Here is an 18843-nt window from a genome sequence, read left to right as displayed (position 1 = left end):
TGTTCCGCGTCGGCGGGATGAACATGGATCCGGAAGAAAGAAGATTGAAGATGCCGTTGATAGAAGACTTCAGCCGGATCATGGACCTCTTCAGCTCCCGCTTGGATGAAGACTTCATCCGGATCATGGACATCTTCAGCCCCCCGCTTGGGCTTGGATCAAGACATCGGAGGAGCTCTTCTGGATCGATCGGTGAACCTGGTATGGTGAAGATAAGGTAGGAAGATCTTCAGGGGCTTAGTGTTAGGTTTATTTAAGGGGGGTTTGGGTTAGATTAGGGGTATGTGGGTGGTGGGTTGTAATGTTGGGGGGGTATTGTATGTGTTTTTTTTACAGGCAAAAGAGCTGAATTGTTTGGGGCATGCCCCGCAAAGGGCCCTGTTCAGGGCTGGTAAGGTAAAAGAGCTTTGAACTTTTGTAATTTAGAATAGGGTAGGGCATTTTTTTTATTTTGGGGGTCTTTGTTATTTTATTAGGGGGCTTAGAGTAGGTGTAATTAGTTTAAAATTGTTGTAATTTTTTTCTAATGTTTGTAAATATTTTTTTATTTTTTGTAACTTAGTTCTTTTTTATTTTTTGTACTTTAGTTAGTTTATTTAATTGTAGTTATTTGTAGGTATTGTATTTAATTTATTTATTGATAGTGTAGTGTTAGGTTTAATTGTAGATAATTGTAGGTAGTTTATTTAATTTATTTATTGATAGTGTAGTGTTAGGTTTAATTGTAGGTAATTGTAGGTATTTTATTTAATTAATTTATTGATAGTGTAGTGTTAGGTTTAATTGTAACTTAGGTTAGGATTTATTTTACAGGTAATTTTGTAATTATTTTAACTATTTTAGCTATTAAATAGTTCTTAACTATTTAATAGCTATTGTACCTGGCTAAAATAAATACAAAGTTGCCTGTAAAATAAATATAAATCCTAAAATAGCTATAATATAATTATAATTTATATTGTAGCTATATTAGGGTTTATTTTACAGGTAAGTATTTAGCTTTAAATAGGAATAATTTATTTAATAAGAGTTAATTTATTGCATTAGATTTAAATTATATTTAACTTAGGGGGGTGTTAGTGTTAGGGTTAGACTTAGCTTTAGGGGTGAATCCATTTATTACAGTAGTGGCGAGATTCGGTCGGCAGATTAGGGGTTAATAATTGAAGTTAGGTGTCGGCGATGTTAGGGAGGGCAGATTAGGGGTTAATACTATTTATTATAGGGTTATTGAGGCGGGAGTGAGGCGGATTAGGGGTTAATAACTTTATTATAGTAGCGGTGAGATCCGCTTGGCAGATTAGGGGTTAATAAGTGTAGGCAGGTGGAGGCGACGTTGAGGGGGGAAGATTAGGGGCTAATAAATATAATATAGGGGTCGGCGGTGTTAGGGGCAGCAGATTAGGGGTACATAAGTATAACGTAGGTGGCGGTCGGCAGATTAGGGGTTAAAAAAATGTAATCGAGTGGCGGCGATGTGGGGGGACCTCGGTTTAGGGGTACATAGGTAGTTTATGGGTGTTAGTGTACTTTAGAGCACAGTAGTTAAGAGCTTTATAAACCGGCGTTAGCCCAGAAAGCTCTTAACTACTGACTTTTTTCTGCGGCTGGAGTTTTGTCGTTAGATTTCTAACGCTCACTTCAGCCACGACTCTAAATACCGGAGTTAGAAAGATCCCATTGAAAAGATAGGATACGCAAATGATGTAAGGGGATCTGCGGTATGGAAAAGTCGCGGCTGGAAAGTGAGCGTTAGACCCTTTCCTGACTGACTCCAAATACCGGCGGTAGCCCAAAACCAGCGTTAGGAGCCTCTAACGCTGGTTTTCACGGCTACCGCCCAACTCTAAATCTAGGCCTAAGAAATTTGAGTTTTTGTAATAAGAAAGTCACTGAACACGAGATAAAATCAACACAAAATACACTAATAATAGGAAATTAATTCAATATTATAAAAATAAAAAGCATTAAACAAACAATAAAAAAATAAAAAAATTAAAATAAAAAATAAGAAATAAAAATCGTAAAATGAAAAATTAAAGCACTAAATATAAGAATAAAAACGAGGAAATAAATTATGAGAAATGATAAGAGATAAGAAATGCTGGTAGGAGTTGCAATAGGGTAGAAATTCAATGGGTATAACAAATATGTGAAAAAATGTAAACAAAATATAAATATATATACATTGACACTAAGTTAAACCTATTTTAAATAAATTTAAATAAATAAATAAACTTTGACCCACACAGAGCAACTTTAACATCGAGGAAATAGGGTTCAATTATCAGAAGATTAAAGAGGGAATATAATATGATACAATATAATATAATATAATATAATATAATGTATACAAATTGAGATGTAATTGTTGTTGGTTGTTCTTTATATATATGGGGATGTTTGCTAATTTTCTTCTCTCAGTATAATATCAAACAAATTTTAATAAGTAACATGTAATCAGATATAGATCGCAGATAAGAACAGCATTTTGATATGATTTAAAAGAATTTTTAACATTTTTTTCTATAAACGTATAAGCTTGAAATAATTTTTAAGAAACTGTTGCGTATTTGCTTTATCTGTGTTTTTCTTGATGTGCATCAAAAGATGGATGCTTTTTGGTTTTCTCACATACAGCTATTAGACAGACAGAGACACTAGATGATACAAGATATATACACTGAGAAACTAGGTTGTAGCTGTGTGTGGTCCGTAGCGCATGCGCGGACACGCTGTGTGTGATGAGACCAAAAGCGCGAATTACCCGTCCTAATGAATACCAACAGGTGTGCTGTATCACAGGTAAGCGTACATAACAGGAAATGCTATATGTTTAAAAGAACCAAGTGTCTTACTATGCATTAGTCCCTGACGAAGTGCCTCCGGGCAGGAAACGCGTCGGACGTTTCATTCTTAGTGCTCCCTCCCGAGCTCACTTGTACCATGCTTATATTTGACTTTAAATAAAGTCGGTTTTTACTTGCAATTTTGGCGGCTGAAGTGTTTTCCTTGCAGCAGATCAACATTACAGTATCCAGGAATCCTCTTTTTCGTGAGACCGAGGAGTGTCTCCATTTCTGGTTGCAAGGAGCCTCGTTACCACCCACGCAGAAACATATAGACTTCACAGCGGATACAAGGTAATCTCCTTTTGATTCATAGAGATACCGATTGATGAAGTACATATTAATTTTTACATGATACATTCTAAATCTGTGTTCTTAAGTTTACTGCGGTAAGGTGGATTAGAGACTTTACATTTATACTTACGAAAAACAGCACTTACATTGTTACACAGTTTGGAGCTTTATTTAAATCCAAACTATCAATACAGGAGTACTCTATATATATATTTAAGTGCAAAACAATCACAGAGTGTTTGAGTGCGTCTTATAATCATCAGCAATATATCAGAGCACACTAGGATCTTAAATGGCCATAAAAAACAATAGAATTGGATAATCGGCAAATGAATAATACAAATATGCAATAATGCAATTACACTTTGAATTTCAAAAAGAGTGAACATAAAAATACTGCACAATTTGAAAATTAAAGTAAATTGGACCTTTTTTAAATTAAATTTCTTGGCTCATTTACTGTCTGCTATTAAAGGGACAGTCTACAATAGAATTGTTATTGTTTTAAAAGATAGATAATCCCTTTATTACCCATTCCCCAGTTTTGCATAACCAACACAGTTATATTAATATACTTTTTACCTTTGTGATTACCTTGTATCTAAGCATCTTCTGACAGCCCCCTGATCACATGACTTTGTATTTATTATCTATTGACTTGCAGTTAGTGCTGTGTTGTGCTAACTCTTAAATAACTTTTCGGGCGTGAACACATTGTTATCTATATGGCCCACATGAACTAACAGGCTCCTGTTGTGAAAAACAATTAAAAAAAAGCATGTGATTAAGAGGCTGTCTATAGAGCCTTTGAAACAGGCAGAAATTTAGAGGTTTAAATGTTATAAAGTATATTAATCTAACAATGTTGGTTGTGCAAAGCTGGGGAATGGGTAGTAAAGTAGTAAAGGCATTATCTATCTTTTTAAACAATAACAATTTTAATGTAGAATGTCCCTTTAATTAGCACACAGTCACTGTACATGCTGTCAGCTATGAAGCCTCTTGTAGTGTAAAAAGTGACTTTTATACAGAGGGAGTATGCCCAATGTTTTGGGATCTATAGACTCAAACCCCATCCAAGATCAAGAGGCACTGCAGGTACTGGAAACAGTTTTAATTCAATGACTGAACAAATTGTTTGAAACCTCATTAATACAGAATGTCTACACTAAATTCCCAGGAAGCACTCATTCCTCATATATCCTTTGTCACTCAGCCATCAAGTTGTAGCCATGCAAATTCCCACAAGGCTGGTTACAAGATTAGTGTCTGTATAATTTTATGTATTCAGCATTATTATTTTGATTAGATGATTTTTCAAGGGAAATATATACATATATATATATTGGACATTTAGAGTACACTTTGATGGTTCTTTGTTCTCTATAATTCTTTTGTTGCACACATGCTTTTGCTCTTTAACCCTGATGATCCCTGGATAATCTGTGTTATTCAACCCATGACTCCAGTCCTGGGAAGCTTTTCTTGTGAACTTAGAATTATTTAGTGATCCTCCCATATATGCTTAGTCTGGGGTTTGTTTTCTCTCAATGTGGAGACAAAATTAGCCAATTTAATAATAACTATACTTGTTGGAATGATAAGTAGAAGGAAAAAATGTTATCAGCTCATACTGCACATACCAGTGAATAAAGGGTTGGCTTTTCTGTATGTAAAAACAAAATACAATACAATTAAAGGGACAGTCAAGTCCAAAACAAACTTTCATCATTCAAATAGGGCATGTAATTTTAAACAACTTTCCAGTTTACTTTTATCACCAATTTTGCTTTGTTCTCTTGGTAGTCTTAGTTGAAAGCTAAACCTAGGAGTTTCATATGCTAATTTCTTAAACATTGAAGACTGCCTCTAATCTGAATGCATTTTGACCACTAGAGGGCATTAGTTCATGTGTTTCGTATAGATAAAATTGAGCTCATGTACGTGAAGTTACCCTGGAGTGAGCACTGATTGGCTAAAATGCAAGTCTGTCAAAAGAACTAAAATAAGGGGGCAGTTTGCAGAGGCTTAAAGGCAAGATAAGATAATTACAGAGGTAAAAAGTGTATTTCTTTAACAGTGTTGGTTATGCAAAACTGGGGAATGGGTAATAAAGGGATTATCTTTCTTTTTAAACAACAATAATTCTGGTGTTGACTGTCCCTTTAATTCATTTGTAAAGTTTCAAACTGTCCTACGCTGCACAAAATGTAACAAAGTAAAAAATACAGGTACAAAACCCAAACTGCTTGGTACTAGAAAGGTAGTTCAGTACTATAATCAGAAAGGTAATAGTTGCTAAAAAAAACATTTAGACTTATTTGCATTTTAGACCACAAAAAAAGCAACAACAAAAAAAGCCCAAAAACATGCAGAGAACTTGCTGGAGGGGAAAAATGGTAATTTTTAAAACTTATTTTTAAGAAAATATTAATAAAAATGTCTAGAAATATTCTGGTTTTGGTCATTTGCACCTGTAGGTATATATCCTTTCCTGTTTGGTATTAATATTTTCTCACTCATCACATAGGAAGAGAATATCATAGTATTTTTCAATAATTTTACAATGTGTAAGTTTTACACGCTAAGTTATGAATCCTGTTTGTTTAGTGTATAGTGAGCCACATCATGCTGGGCTACACATTAACATAATAAAGGGGACATTAAGCACTTTAAAATTGTAATATAAAATGCTTAAAGCGCAATTAAACCCAAAATTATACATTATTGCAATATACATTCATTATTTATTTTGCTGACTTTAGCGGAAACATCAGAACTTTGTGCTTGTTTCCCTTTATCCCAGGGAGAATTAGGTACAATTTTATCTACTTTTCTGTGAACTAGCATCCCCCTTTCTCTTCCTCACCTTGTCTCTCTAATCATTTGCTCAATTAAAGGGATATTAGGTAAATATATGCTAAACATAATGAATTTATTTGCCTTCATGGTGATTTAAAGGGATATGAAACCAAACATTTTTCTTTCTTGATTCAGATAGAGCATGCAATTTTAAACAACTTTCTAATTTACTTCCATTGTCAATTCCTATTGAAACCTAGAATTCTATTATCTAATCTCTTCTGCTGAGGACAGATATAGGGCTAGATTGCGAGTGGAGCGTTGACGCCTCTAGAATTAAGCTTTTTTGCATGTGTCGGATAGCACACGTATTACAAGTTGAAAGCAATAAGGTTTTGCACAAGCACTAACCTGACTCGCGCAAAAAGCTAAAGTTCGAATATGACTATGTGTTCGAATATGAATGTGACTGTGTTAACATATTTCCCCATAAATTTCAATGGAGCCCGAAAAGTAGAAAAAAATCTAACACCCTTACTCACGCGCTAACCTGATCACGTTTTCTAATGTGCACTAACCCAATATGAAATAATAATATTTCACATACAAATTTTCTTCACATAGAAGAATATGTTCTATTTATTCATAAATACATATTTCTATATACTTATGATGGTTTTTAGGTAATATATATATATATATATATATATATATATATATATATATATATATATATATAATTTTATATAGGTATAGATATATACAGATATATATAGGAATATCTATTTATAAATGCTTAGAACATATTCCTTTATGTGAAGAACATTGGAATGTGAAATATTTGCATTAAATACATACACTTTATTAAATAGGAATATTGCCTTGAAATGTCTGCACTGTGCATTTTCAGTTCTGAGAAAACTCACAATTTTCAAAGCTAAAAAAGGGGTCAGAATACAGTTTTACTAAGCATAATTAAAGGAATAGAAAGGTCAAAATGAAAATGTGCATGGGTGAACTTAAATTTTAAAAACAGGCATTTTTGCAATATACTTCTATTAGCAAAAAAAGCTTTAGTAAAAGTTATTACTGATTTTTAGAGGCATAAGCACGAGTGCCCCGTGCACCAGCATTTAAACACCACACCTTCTCAGAACAGGGGCTTCTGTGACACAATATACAGCACAGCAAGCTCTCTGAGCAGGCATGTTGCTTGAAGCCCAATCCTCTAGTTACACATAGCATATGTGCATATGCCACGGAAACAGTAATAACTCATACTAGAAGAAATTTTGCTAATGGAAGTATATTGCAAATATTCCTCTATTTAAAACGGAAATGCACCCATGAATGTTTAGAGTTTGACCTTTTTATCCCTTTAGAAATGTAACATTTCAATCTCAAGGTGTTTTACTGTCCCTGGTAAAGCGTATCTGTGATGCTAATGGAACATTCATTTTCTCTGATGCTCTTTGACTAATGTAACTGGACAGAACAGAAGTTTAGCCAAGGCTGATTAATACTTCGGAATGAGCTTTACTGGCACCTGTAGATCGCTCTGGAGGGGTTTGCAGAATGTAAATTGTTATGCAGGGTTTTGATCATCAAGCAGACAATCCAGTGCCACAAAGACTAGCCCACCTACGCTGCCAGATTACTGCTAAACCTCAACTAATTTTCTGTAATTGAATGCACACTGTGTGGCTCCATATTTAAAATATGCCCCACGATCCTTAACAATGGGAACAGTGCAGAAAATCTGGGCTAGGTGGTGCAGCTTTCCCCAATGTTCCTCTAATCATCTGACAGCTCAGACGCAGTACTCCACCAACTTCACACGCTGAGGGTACTTTCTAAAGGCGAGTCTGACCCCGCGCAGCAAAAGGGTCTTTTGTACAAATGAACACAGTGGAGTTTCTGAGTGGGGCATTGAATAAATGTGACACATAAAGGGCTTCTTGCAGCTGCCTGTAGCTTCCAGAGAGCTGCACGCAATTAACTTTGTTTACTTTCAAATGTTTGTGTTTTGTAGTCTTGTAGATTTAGTATTAACTCAGCAAGGCTTTCAGCTCATTACCACTTTATATATAATTTGTATGGATGTTAAAGTATTGCACTTGGCTTGCACAAGTAATGCATTATTCTAATAAATGTCCATATTCATTTTGTACAATCCAATACAAATTAAGCATCATACTAGATTTTGTTAATACTTTGCATTTTTACAAAAAAGAATCTTCTTCATGGAAAAGGAAAGGTCTGAAATACAGAAAATAGCGCTGCGGAATCTGTTGGCGCTCTACAAATAGCCGATAATAATAATAATAATATTTTCTGAGCAAAAAGATCTCTTGAGAAAAAGGACATATACAGCATTTCTAAAATCATAAAATGTATTTAAAAGGGATATGAAACCCAAAATTTGTCTTTCATGTTTCAGACAGAGCATACAATTTTAAACAACTTTCTAATTTACTTCTATTATCATTTTTTTCGTTCTCTTGGTATAATTTGTTGAAAAGCAGGGACTTATGCTTAGGAGCTAAACAAATTTGACAGTAGAAGTAATTTTTCTTTTAAATTGTATGCTCTGTTTGAATCACAAAATACATGTTTGGGTTTAATATCCCCTTAAGGTTAAAGTAATACTTTACATGTTTTAAAAATCAGGTCCGGAATCTAAGTGATATTTTACAAGCACTTTAAAGGGACACTGAACCCAAATTTTTTTCTTTTGTGATTCAGATAGAGCATGCGATTTTAAGCAAGTTTCTAATTTACTCCTATTATCAAATTTTCTTCCTTCTCTTGGTATCTTTATTTATTATTTGAAATGCAAGAATGTAAGTTTAGATGCCGGCCCATTTTTAGTGAATAACCTGGGTTATTCTTGCTGATTGGTGGATAAATTCATCCACAAATAAAAAGTGCTGTCCAGAGTACTGAAACAAAAAAGACGCTTAGATGCCTTCTTTTTCAAATAAAGAGAGCAAGTGAATGAAGAAAAATTGATAATAGGAGTAAATTGGAAAGTTGCTTAAAATTGTATGCTTTATCTGAATCACGAAAGAAAAAATTTGGGATCAGTGTCCCTTTAATTAATCACTTCTAATGAAGATGCGCTGAAACTTTTTAATCTGGTTGTGCCATTCTAATACCCCCAGCTCCAGCTGTCCATTTCAATAATATATTTTTTTTGTGAGCTAATGGGTGGACCTTCTCTATCTGCTCTCTAGGGCCTCGATCCAATATGCAGCGTCGCCCGCAAAAGCCGGCGATGCCAAATTTTGCGCGGGTTTGGTATCCTATATACGGCGTAACTTAGAAGTTACGTGCGTATATTTCTGCCTTCACCCGTCGTTTTTTGGCCCATAGACTGAGATACAAAACACGCGCAGTTTGGTATCCAATATACAGCGTAAGGACTTACGCGCGCAGATTTCAGAAAATCTACTCCATTCTCATCTCGCCACAAATTGAAGGCGCAGCAACCCTTGCACTGACTTAGAAACCAACGTAACTCTCTGAAGGCCTAACAAGTGCATGCTTAACAACATACATATCAGCAGCTTGATAACAAATAGTTAACCTCTTCAAAGCATTTATTTTTCCTGCCCCTGCAAGTTTGTCAAACCAATCACTAAGGGGTGCATCATGGGGCACAAGGGGTGCATCATGGGGCACAAGGGGTCATCATAGGGCACAAGGAGTGCATCATGGGGCACAAGGGGTGCATCATGGGGTACAAGGGGTGCAACATGGGGCACAAGGGGTGGATCATGTGGCACAAGGGGTCATCATGGGGCACAAGGGGTCATCATGGTGCACAAGGGGTCATCATGGAGCACAAGGGGTCATCATGGGGCACAAGGGGTCATCATGGGGCACAAGGGGTGCTGGAAGCCCTACAATCCCCTGTTGTTCTGTCTATACATGCTGATTCTATAGTTGCTGCTGAGGTCCATGGTGATGGTGCTGCCCCTGCTGCAGCTGGTCATTGAATTACATACTGCGGATTTCCACTACATGTAAGTGAAACTACTACATCCCACCCCCATTCCCTTAACCACCCTAATTACTGAAAATATATCACTAGTTCAATTCATGTTTTGGTCACTATGATTTATTGACTATCATTTTGAGGAATGAAAATGGATGTTCATACCTTATGTTCACACCTTCTGTAAATACATTATTATTTAGATATATATACCCATGTGCAGGGATAGGCAAGGTGTCCTTCACTAAAAGTCTTTACCTTAGAAAATGTCCGCCACAGCCTTGGCTCGTGCCTATCCCTGCACATGGGTCAATTTCTATTGGATGTGAGAAACCTTGATTTACATCTTAAAAGTGAATATCACTATATGTACCCTTCATACACAACTATGTGATGTGGTTTAGAGAACATGACTATGTCATAAACATGATGATATTACCTTTTTTGGGCCATTTCCACACAGGCCTTATTATATTTTTCAAAAATATTAGTGTACTAAAACACCCCTCACATGGATGTGGATGACAATTATATGGTAAATAACAGAGGACAAGATTTAGGCTGAAATATAACAATATATATTTTTTTTAGGCTTCTTAGATGAGGGGGCTGAGGTGACTGGAGTGGCTCTCCTGCCTCTCCTGGGTTGTGTGGATTCAGAGGATTCTGCAGGAGTGCTGGCCACAGATGAGAGGCTGGAGGCAGTGTCCTGCTGGTGTGTGAAATGCTCCACCAACATACCCAACAGTTGGTTTTGTTACCGCCATCTGTTGTCAGTCTGCATCTGCATGTCTGAAATAACTCTCATCATCTGAGATTGGTTCTGGACTATACCACTTAAAGATGCTGCCATGTCCCGTTGCAGCTCAATGGAACGCTGGAGTAAAGTCTGTTGGCTCCTGTAAAACCTGCGTTGGTCTCTCTGCATTCTCTCGCAGGTTGATGTGAGCCTCCTCTGGAGGGCAATGTATTCGTCGCCCAGGGCAGAAGTCAGAGGATCTAAAGGCTGTTCACCAGCAGGGATTATAGGTGCAGGTTCACCTCTAGCTGCTGTTGCATCTGGAACTATGGCAGCTGTTTCTTCAGGAGGAACTACAAGAGCTGGTGCCTCAGGAGGAACTACAAGAGCTGGTGCCTCAGGAGGAACTACAAGAGCTGGTGCCTCAGGAGGAACTACAAGGGCTGGTGCCTCAGGACGAACTATGACAGCTGGTGCTGCAGGAGGAACTACCACAGCTATATGCTCCTCTTCATCTGCTGGAGCTCTTCCAAGGGAAGCGGATGGTGGAGCTCTCCGGGTGGACTGGTAGTCCCATTGACGACTGGTGTGTGACCACTCAGCCTGACCAGTTTGTATGTCCTGGTGGTAAAAGTCCAGACTGGCCTGATATTGGGAGGGGGGTAAAGACATCTACCCTTTGGGGATGCCTTGGCTGCCCCTCATAACCAAAAGAATAGTCCTCCGGCCAGGGCTCCTCGTCAAAACTTGGTGGCATGACGTATGGGTCCCAGGCATGAGGCAATCCAACCCACCTCATGCCTGGGAGCATACTGTTGAGGGATTCTCTGGCCTGGTGGTTGTGGTGGAGCCATTCTCTGGCCTGGTGGTTGCGGTGGAGGCATGCCTGTTTGCACCCTGGTGACAGGAGGTTCTGTGGAGGAGTCAAATGATGAGAGGTATTAGTACAATCATATATATATATCCATGTGGGCATACAATGTACATTGATACATGCTAGGGCCTATACTCATTCTCATGTCAAACTCTATAACATGCATGTGCACATTATGATTTGTGATATGAGGGATTTTAATATGCAAAGTATACATGTATGTGTTTTATACAATAGTTCTGTGTACATGTCAGTGATGAAGAAAATGTGTTCTTTAAGTGGCACTATGGTCACACAATTTCCTTTAGCCTGATGTAGGCACATAACGTGCTTTCTTAAGCTAAAAGTATCGTGATGGCTATAGTGTCCATTGTGGCCTGTATTACTCCGAGACATGTTAGTATTTAACTATTCCACCTCATATCATGAATTTCAATGTGTTAAGTAGCATTAATGTGAAATCTAATTGTAGATGTTTTTGTTAGTAGGCCAAATACCATGCTCCTCATTGTGTACATGAATGTGTGACATTAAAGGATGTTATATCTCAAATACATATAATACTGGTGTGTGGGATGTTACTCACCAGCATGCTGTGCTTATGTTGCAGTCCCTGAGTCACGAGCCCCTGGAAGTCCACGGACTGCTGTGACGCTCAGGGGCCTGCGAATGATCTCCTGCCACTCATTATATTCCGCCTCCTGGGGAGGACCACCGCCTGTTCCCCTCTGGTGCATGGCTTCTTGGCCCATTTTCTCTTTGACCCGCCTCTTGCAGTCATTCCACCTTTTCTTGAGCCCATCCACATTCCTCCTCTGCTGGGCCACGCTGTTGACTGCCTCCTCGACCCTCAGCCATGCATCTTTACGCCTTCCGGCAACTCCTTTGCCCTTCTATTGGCCAAAGAGGGCAGTGTGGTTCTCCATGACGGCCTGGACTAGCGCAAGGTTTCCAGCAAAAGAGAAGTTGGGGCACCTCATGCACTCCTCGTCCTGGGCCGCCTGGCTCCCTCCCTGGGATGTCCCTGGTGTGGGTTCCTCCCTATCCTCTCCCTCCTCCCCCCTTCTATCGCCATGTGCACCCTCTATCCCTCTTCTGAGTGTGCCTGGCCTTGGGGCAGCCCCACTCCCATCCTCCCTTCTAGCTCTCCCTCTCCCCACTCCACTCACTCCCTGGTGGGGACCCTGCTGCTCCTCTAATCCTCTCCCTGCAACTCCCCTTCCCTCCTCCCCCCCGCCCTAGCTCTCCCTGCCATCCTCAAACTACACACACTCACACACTCACTCCCACTTCAATCACACACAATCACAACCAAACACTCAGCCTATCACACTGTAAAAGATAAATAAAATGTGTGAGGTGTTAGAAAAAAAAGTGTTGTGTATTTTGTATATGTGTGTATGCAAAATGTGTGCAATATGTTAAAAAAAGTTTTAGTAAATGTACAGGCTTAACAATCCAAAAATCCGACCTAACTAACTGAATGAAATGCTCCTCTCTCACTACTCTTACCACTAATCTCTACTCACTGTAGTGTGCTGTAGCTCTAAGAACCAACCAAACACACTAAAGAAAATGGCCGCTGCGCATGGGTTTATGTATGAATTTTGAATGGCGCAATTACGTGTCACATCTTTTAGAACTGGCCGTTGTTTTTTACGATTCGTAGCCTAATTTGCATAAAACTACACTTTATTGAGACTTTACGTGAACAAAATGCTGGCGTAAGTACTTGCGACGACTAAAATGTGTTTTTGCGCACATTTTAGTTGATCGCCGTTTTTTGATACTTACGCCAGTTTAGCATCTGACGGCGCAGTATATTGGATAGGTCAAGTTGCGAGGTGAAATTACGGGCGGCGTGGGTTCTCTCGTTTGTGCTGAAAACTACGACCTATATCGGATCGCGCCCCATATGTACAGCTAGAGCACTAAAAGTAAGTAACAGCACATCTTCATTAAAAGTGATCAGTTAAAGTCTCTATAAAATATTGCTTAGATTCTGGACCTGATTTTAATACATGTAAAGTTTACTATCACTTTAATCACATGGTTTAAAGGAATATGAAACCCAAGATTTTCCTTTCATGATTTAGAAAGAGAATACAATTTTAAACAACTTTCCAATTTACTTCTATTATCACATTTGATGCATTCTCTTGGTATCCTTATTTGAAGAAACAGCAATGCACTAGTGGGAGATAGCTGAACACATTGGGTAAAACAATAAAAAGAGGCATATATGTGAAGCTACCCATCAGTATCGAGCTCCCAGTAAATGCATTGCTGCTTTTCAACTAAAGATACCAAGAGTACAAATCAAATGAACTCATAGAAGTAAACTGGTAAGTTGCTTAAAATTGTATGATCTATTTGAATCATGGAAGTTTAATGTTTACACTACTGTCCCTTATATGTAATCTATGATTCATTCTGTTGAAACTATTTTAAGAGATTGTAAGAGGAGGGAACTAAGAATGTCAAATGCTCCCGTTCATTATTATTTTTTACTCTGTGTCGTCTAAAGGTGAATGTTTTAAAATGTATTATAGTTAGGGTGACCATATTGCCGCTTTAAAAAGGGACACATGAAAAATACATATGTCAGGGCTATTTTTAGAGCTGTTTAAAGAAATATTTTGTATAAAAACCCTGACATGTATTTTTCATGTGTCCCTTTTTAAAGTGGCAATATGGTCACCCTAATTATAGTGCTTTTGTAAAGGGACATAAAACAAGTTGGGATAGAGACAAAATATAATAATGTGTACTTTAATTACTTTACCTGCAAATTTATACTGCAGTGCCTCTCCATTAACCCTTTCTTTTAAGTTTCTGAATTGTACAGCTCTAACTACCCCCATACATTTCCTTCTATGGCTGTATCTATATCTACCATTGCTTTGGTAGTATGCAAAACTTTAACACTCATTATCTGCTGGAGCATGGCTAGAAGCAAATAAACTGCTATGAACTCAGTTGACATACAATGCCTGTGCTTCTGATGCTAAACACTGATAATTTGGGTGAATCAGACTACTCCAGACAGTATGGCTTTGTAACTAAATTTGCTTATGTTTTAATATTATTTTAAAATACTTGCCAGCAATTTTGAAACATTTTTTTAATGTAAACTAGTTTTACTTAATTAGCCCTTTTAAGGATATGCACAGATCTCAACATGTTTTATGACACTTTAAAAATTGATTTTCCAGGGCTGAATAAACTAATTTCACTTTGTTGAAAAGCTTACCAAGGTGATCTCAGGAGCAGCAAATCACTACTGGGAGCTAAATGCTGTTTGGTGGCTGCTCATATATGCCTCTTTTCATTGTCTCATCAGCTAGCTCCCAGTGGTGTATTGGTATGTGCATCTTGTGTGATTGAGTGTATCTTTGTCCTTGTTCATATATGCATACACAATAGTGGTAATATTCAGTTTAGGACCACTAGGATGGTGACTGACGGCTATGCACACTTAGTGGTAATACTCAGCTCAGGACCACTAGGATGGTGACTAACGGTCATGCACACTCAGTGGTAATACTCAGCTCAGGACCACTAGGATGGTGACTAACGGTCATGAACACTCAGTGGTAATACTCAGCTCGGGACCACTAGGATGGTGACTGATGGCTATGCACACTCAGTGGTAATACTCAGCTCAGGACCACTAGGATAGTGACTGATGGCTATGCACACTCAGTGGTAATACTCAGCTCAGGACCACTAGGATAGTGACTGATGGCTATGCACACTCAGTGGTAATACTCAGCTCAGGACCACTAGGATAGTGACTGATGGCTATGCACACTCAGTGGTAATACTCAGCTCAGGACCACTAGGATAGTGACTGATGGCTATGCACACTCAGTGGTAATACTCAGCTCAGGACCACTAGGATAGTGACTGATGGCTATGCACACTCAGAGGTAATATTCAGCTCAGGACCAGTAGGATGGTAACTGACAGCTATGCACACTCAGTGGTAATACTCAGCTTAGGACCACTATGATGGTGACTGATGGCTATGCACACTCACTGGTAATACTCAGCTCAGGACCACTAGGATGGTGACTAACAGTCATGCACACTTAGCGATAATACTCAGCTCAGGACCACTAGAATGGTGACTAACAGTCATGCACACTTAGCGATAATACTCAGCTCAGGACCACTAGAATGGTGACTAACGGTCATGCACACTTAGTGGTAATACTCAGCTCAGGACCACTAGGATGGTGACTAACGGCTATGCACACTCAGTGGTAATACTCAGTTAAGGACCACTAGGATGCTACCTGTCCAGATAACTTTAAAGAGACAGTAAAATGAAAATTAAGGCCTAGATTACAAGTGGAGCACTAATTTATTGCATCCCAGTAAACGGGCAAATTCGCTTCTGTGTAATGCAAAAACGAGGTCGGGTTCGCATTGCACCTAACTTGTAATACCAGCACACATTTGTGTGTGCTGGTATTAATAAGAACAACTTTCCAATTTACTTCTATGTGTGTTATATTATTGCTATTTTGTTCAATATGGATCAAATTACAAAGAAGACATGGCAGGCATAATGAGCATTTAAGTATATATGTTTCAGTATCAGAGAACACTGGTACAGGGTTTTGTATCATCTGAGAGTAACTCAAGTTTATCTAAAATGTATTAATCAAATCTTTTGCCACCGTCAGTATGCTCTAGTTCAAAGGGAATATTTTGCAGTCTCTGCTCGGTACAATGAAACAGTGAAATGATGATACCACACTGTATGGCATGTGGAGTAAATGGTTCCGTTTTCCTAGGCACACGAATGAGGTTAGCTTGCCCATATGTATTGTCTTTTTCATGGAGGAAAATTGTGCTCAGTTGAAGAACCCTTCTCCGTTACACTGTTGTCTACAGATGAAGATAATCACCATTTTTATGACAATTTTACAGTTTTATACATGTAACGTGCAATTTTTAGATATTTTGCTATATTTGCTTTTTTTCTAACATAAAGGGGGATATTTATCAAAGCCTCAACTATGCTGCATTCGCCAGCACCAATACACTTGCCTAACATCACCCAACATCGCGGCCGTGGACCTGAATTACGATCTCCATATTTATAAAAAAAAGCAGGGAAAAAGACGTGCACCAAGTACGGGGCGATGAGCATCGGACTGTTGTTAAATAACAGTCATCGATCTTGCATCTATTCGGCTTTTCACCAACTCTATTTATACCCTGTCACTAAACGCCGCCAGTATACTAAAATGTGTAACGCCTATCCCGCCGCTCCCAGACCCCGCTGCCACCTAAATAAAGTTATTAAGCCCTATCCCGCCGCTCCCGGACCCCGCCGCAACCTAAATAAAGTTATTAACCCCTATCCCGCCGCTCCCCGACACCGCTGCCACTAAATAAATGTATTAACCCCTAAACCCCTGGCCTCCCACATCACCACCACTAACTAAACCCATTAACCCCTAAACCGCCAGCCCCCCACATTGCCATAAACTAAATTAAGCTATTAACCCCTAAAGCTAACAGCCCACTAACTTTAAATTAAAATTACAACATCCCTATCTTAAAATAAATTTAATCTTACCTGTAGAATTAAAATAAACTAATTTTAAACTATTAATTCACCTACCCTAACTATTATACTACAATTAAATTAAACTACCAATTAAATTAACTAAATTACATATTAAAAACCCTAACTCTACTCAAATTATTTAAATCTACTATTAAAAATTATTAAAAGTACTAAATTACCCAAAAAAATAAACGCTAAGTTGCAAAAAATAAAAATCACTAAATTACAAAAAATTAAAAACCACATTATCAAAAATAAAAAAGAATTACACCTAATCTAATAGCCCTATCAAAATAAAAAGCCCCCCAAAATAAAAAAAACCCTAGCTTACAATAAACTACCAATGGCCCTTAAAAGGGCCTTTTGTGGGGCATTGCCCCAAAGAAATAAGCTCTTTTACCTGTAAAAAAATACAAACACCCCCAACAGTAAAACCCACCACCCAACCAACCAACCCCCCCAAATAAAAACCCTATCTAAAATAGCCTATGCTCCCCATTGCTCTGAAAAGGGCATTTGTATGGGCATTGCCCTTAAAAGGGCATTTAGCTCTTTTACCTACCCAGACCCTAATCTAAAAATAAAACCCACCAAAAAAAACCTTAAATAAACCTAACACTAACCCCGACGATCCACTTACAGTTTTTGAAGTCCCGCTTGAAGGATCCATCCAGCCGAAGAAGTCATCATTCAGGCGGCAAGAAGTCTTCATCCAGGCGGCCTCTTCTATCTTCATCCATCCAGCGCAGAGCGGGTCCATCCTGAAGACATCCGGCGCGGAGCTCCTCTTTAATACGGTCGCCGCCGTAAACTGGAACTTGAATGCAAGTGACGTCATCCAAGATGGCGTCACTTGCATTCCTATTGGTTGAATTTGGCTGATTTCAATTAGCCAATAGGATTTGAACAGCTCTCATCCTATTAGCTGTTACAATCAGCCAATAGAATGAGAGCTGCTTAAATCCTATTGGCTGATTTGAACAGCCAATAGGTTTTTAGCAGCCCTAATTCCTATTGGCTGATTCAAATTTTTTCAGCCAATAGGAATGCAATGGTACCCCCAGTATAAAAGGGGTGCCTTGCATTTCAATCCTCAGTGTGCGGCGGACGATCGCATGAAGAGGACCTTCACGTTGGATTGTTGGACCTCCGCCTTGGACCTCCACCTTGGATCTCTGCCCGGTCCCGCGATGGATGAAGATGGAGCCGCCTGGGTGAAGCCTTTTCGCCTCCTGGATGTCCGGACTTCAGGAATTCTAATTGGATCTTTGGGGGTTAGTGTCAGGATTTTTTAAACTTTTTTGGGTGTTTTTTTTTTAGTTTAGGGTTTGGGCTTTTCTTAAAAGAGCTAAATGCCCTTTTCAGGGCAATGCAAAAGAGCTAAATGCCATTTTCAGGGCATTGGGTAGCTTAGGTTTTTGTTAGAGTTAGGTTTTTTATTTTGGGTGGTGGGTTGGGTGGTGGGTTTTACTGTTGGGGGTCTTTGTATTTTTTTTTACAGGTAAAAGAGCTGTTTAACTTAGGGCAATGCCCTACAAAAGGCCCTTTTAAGGACTATTGGTAGCTTATTGTAGGCTAGGGTTTTTTATTTTGGGTGGGCTTTTTTATTTTTATAGGGCTATTAGATTAGGTGTAATTTTTTTTTATTTTTGATCATTTCGTTTGCTATTTTTCGTAATTAAGTGTTTGTTATTTTTT

This window comes from Bombina bombina, chromosome 3 (genome assembly GCF_027579735.1).
Source record: "Bombina bombina isolate aBomBom1 chromosome 3, aBomBom1.pri, whole genome shotgun sequence".
Lineage (NCBI taxonomy): Eukaryota > Metazoa > Chordata > Amphibia > Anura > Bombinatoridae > Bombina > Bombina bombina.
This window is presented reverse-complemented; position numbering follows the sequence as displayed.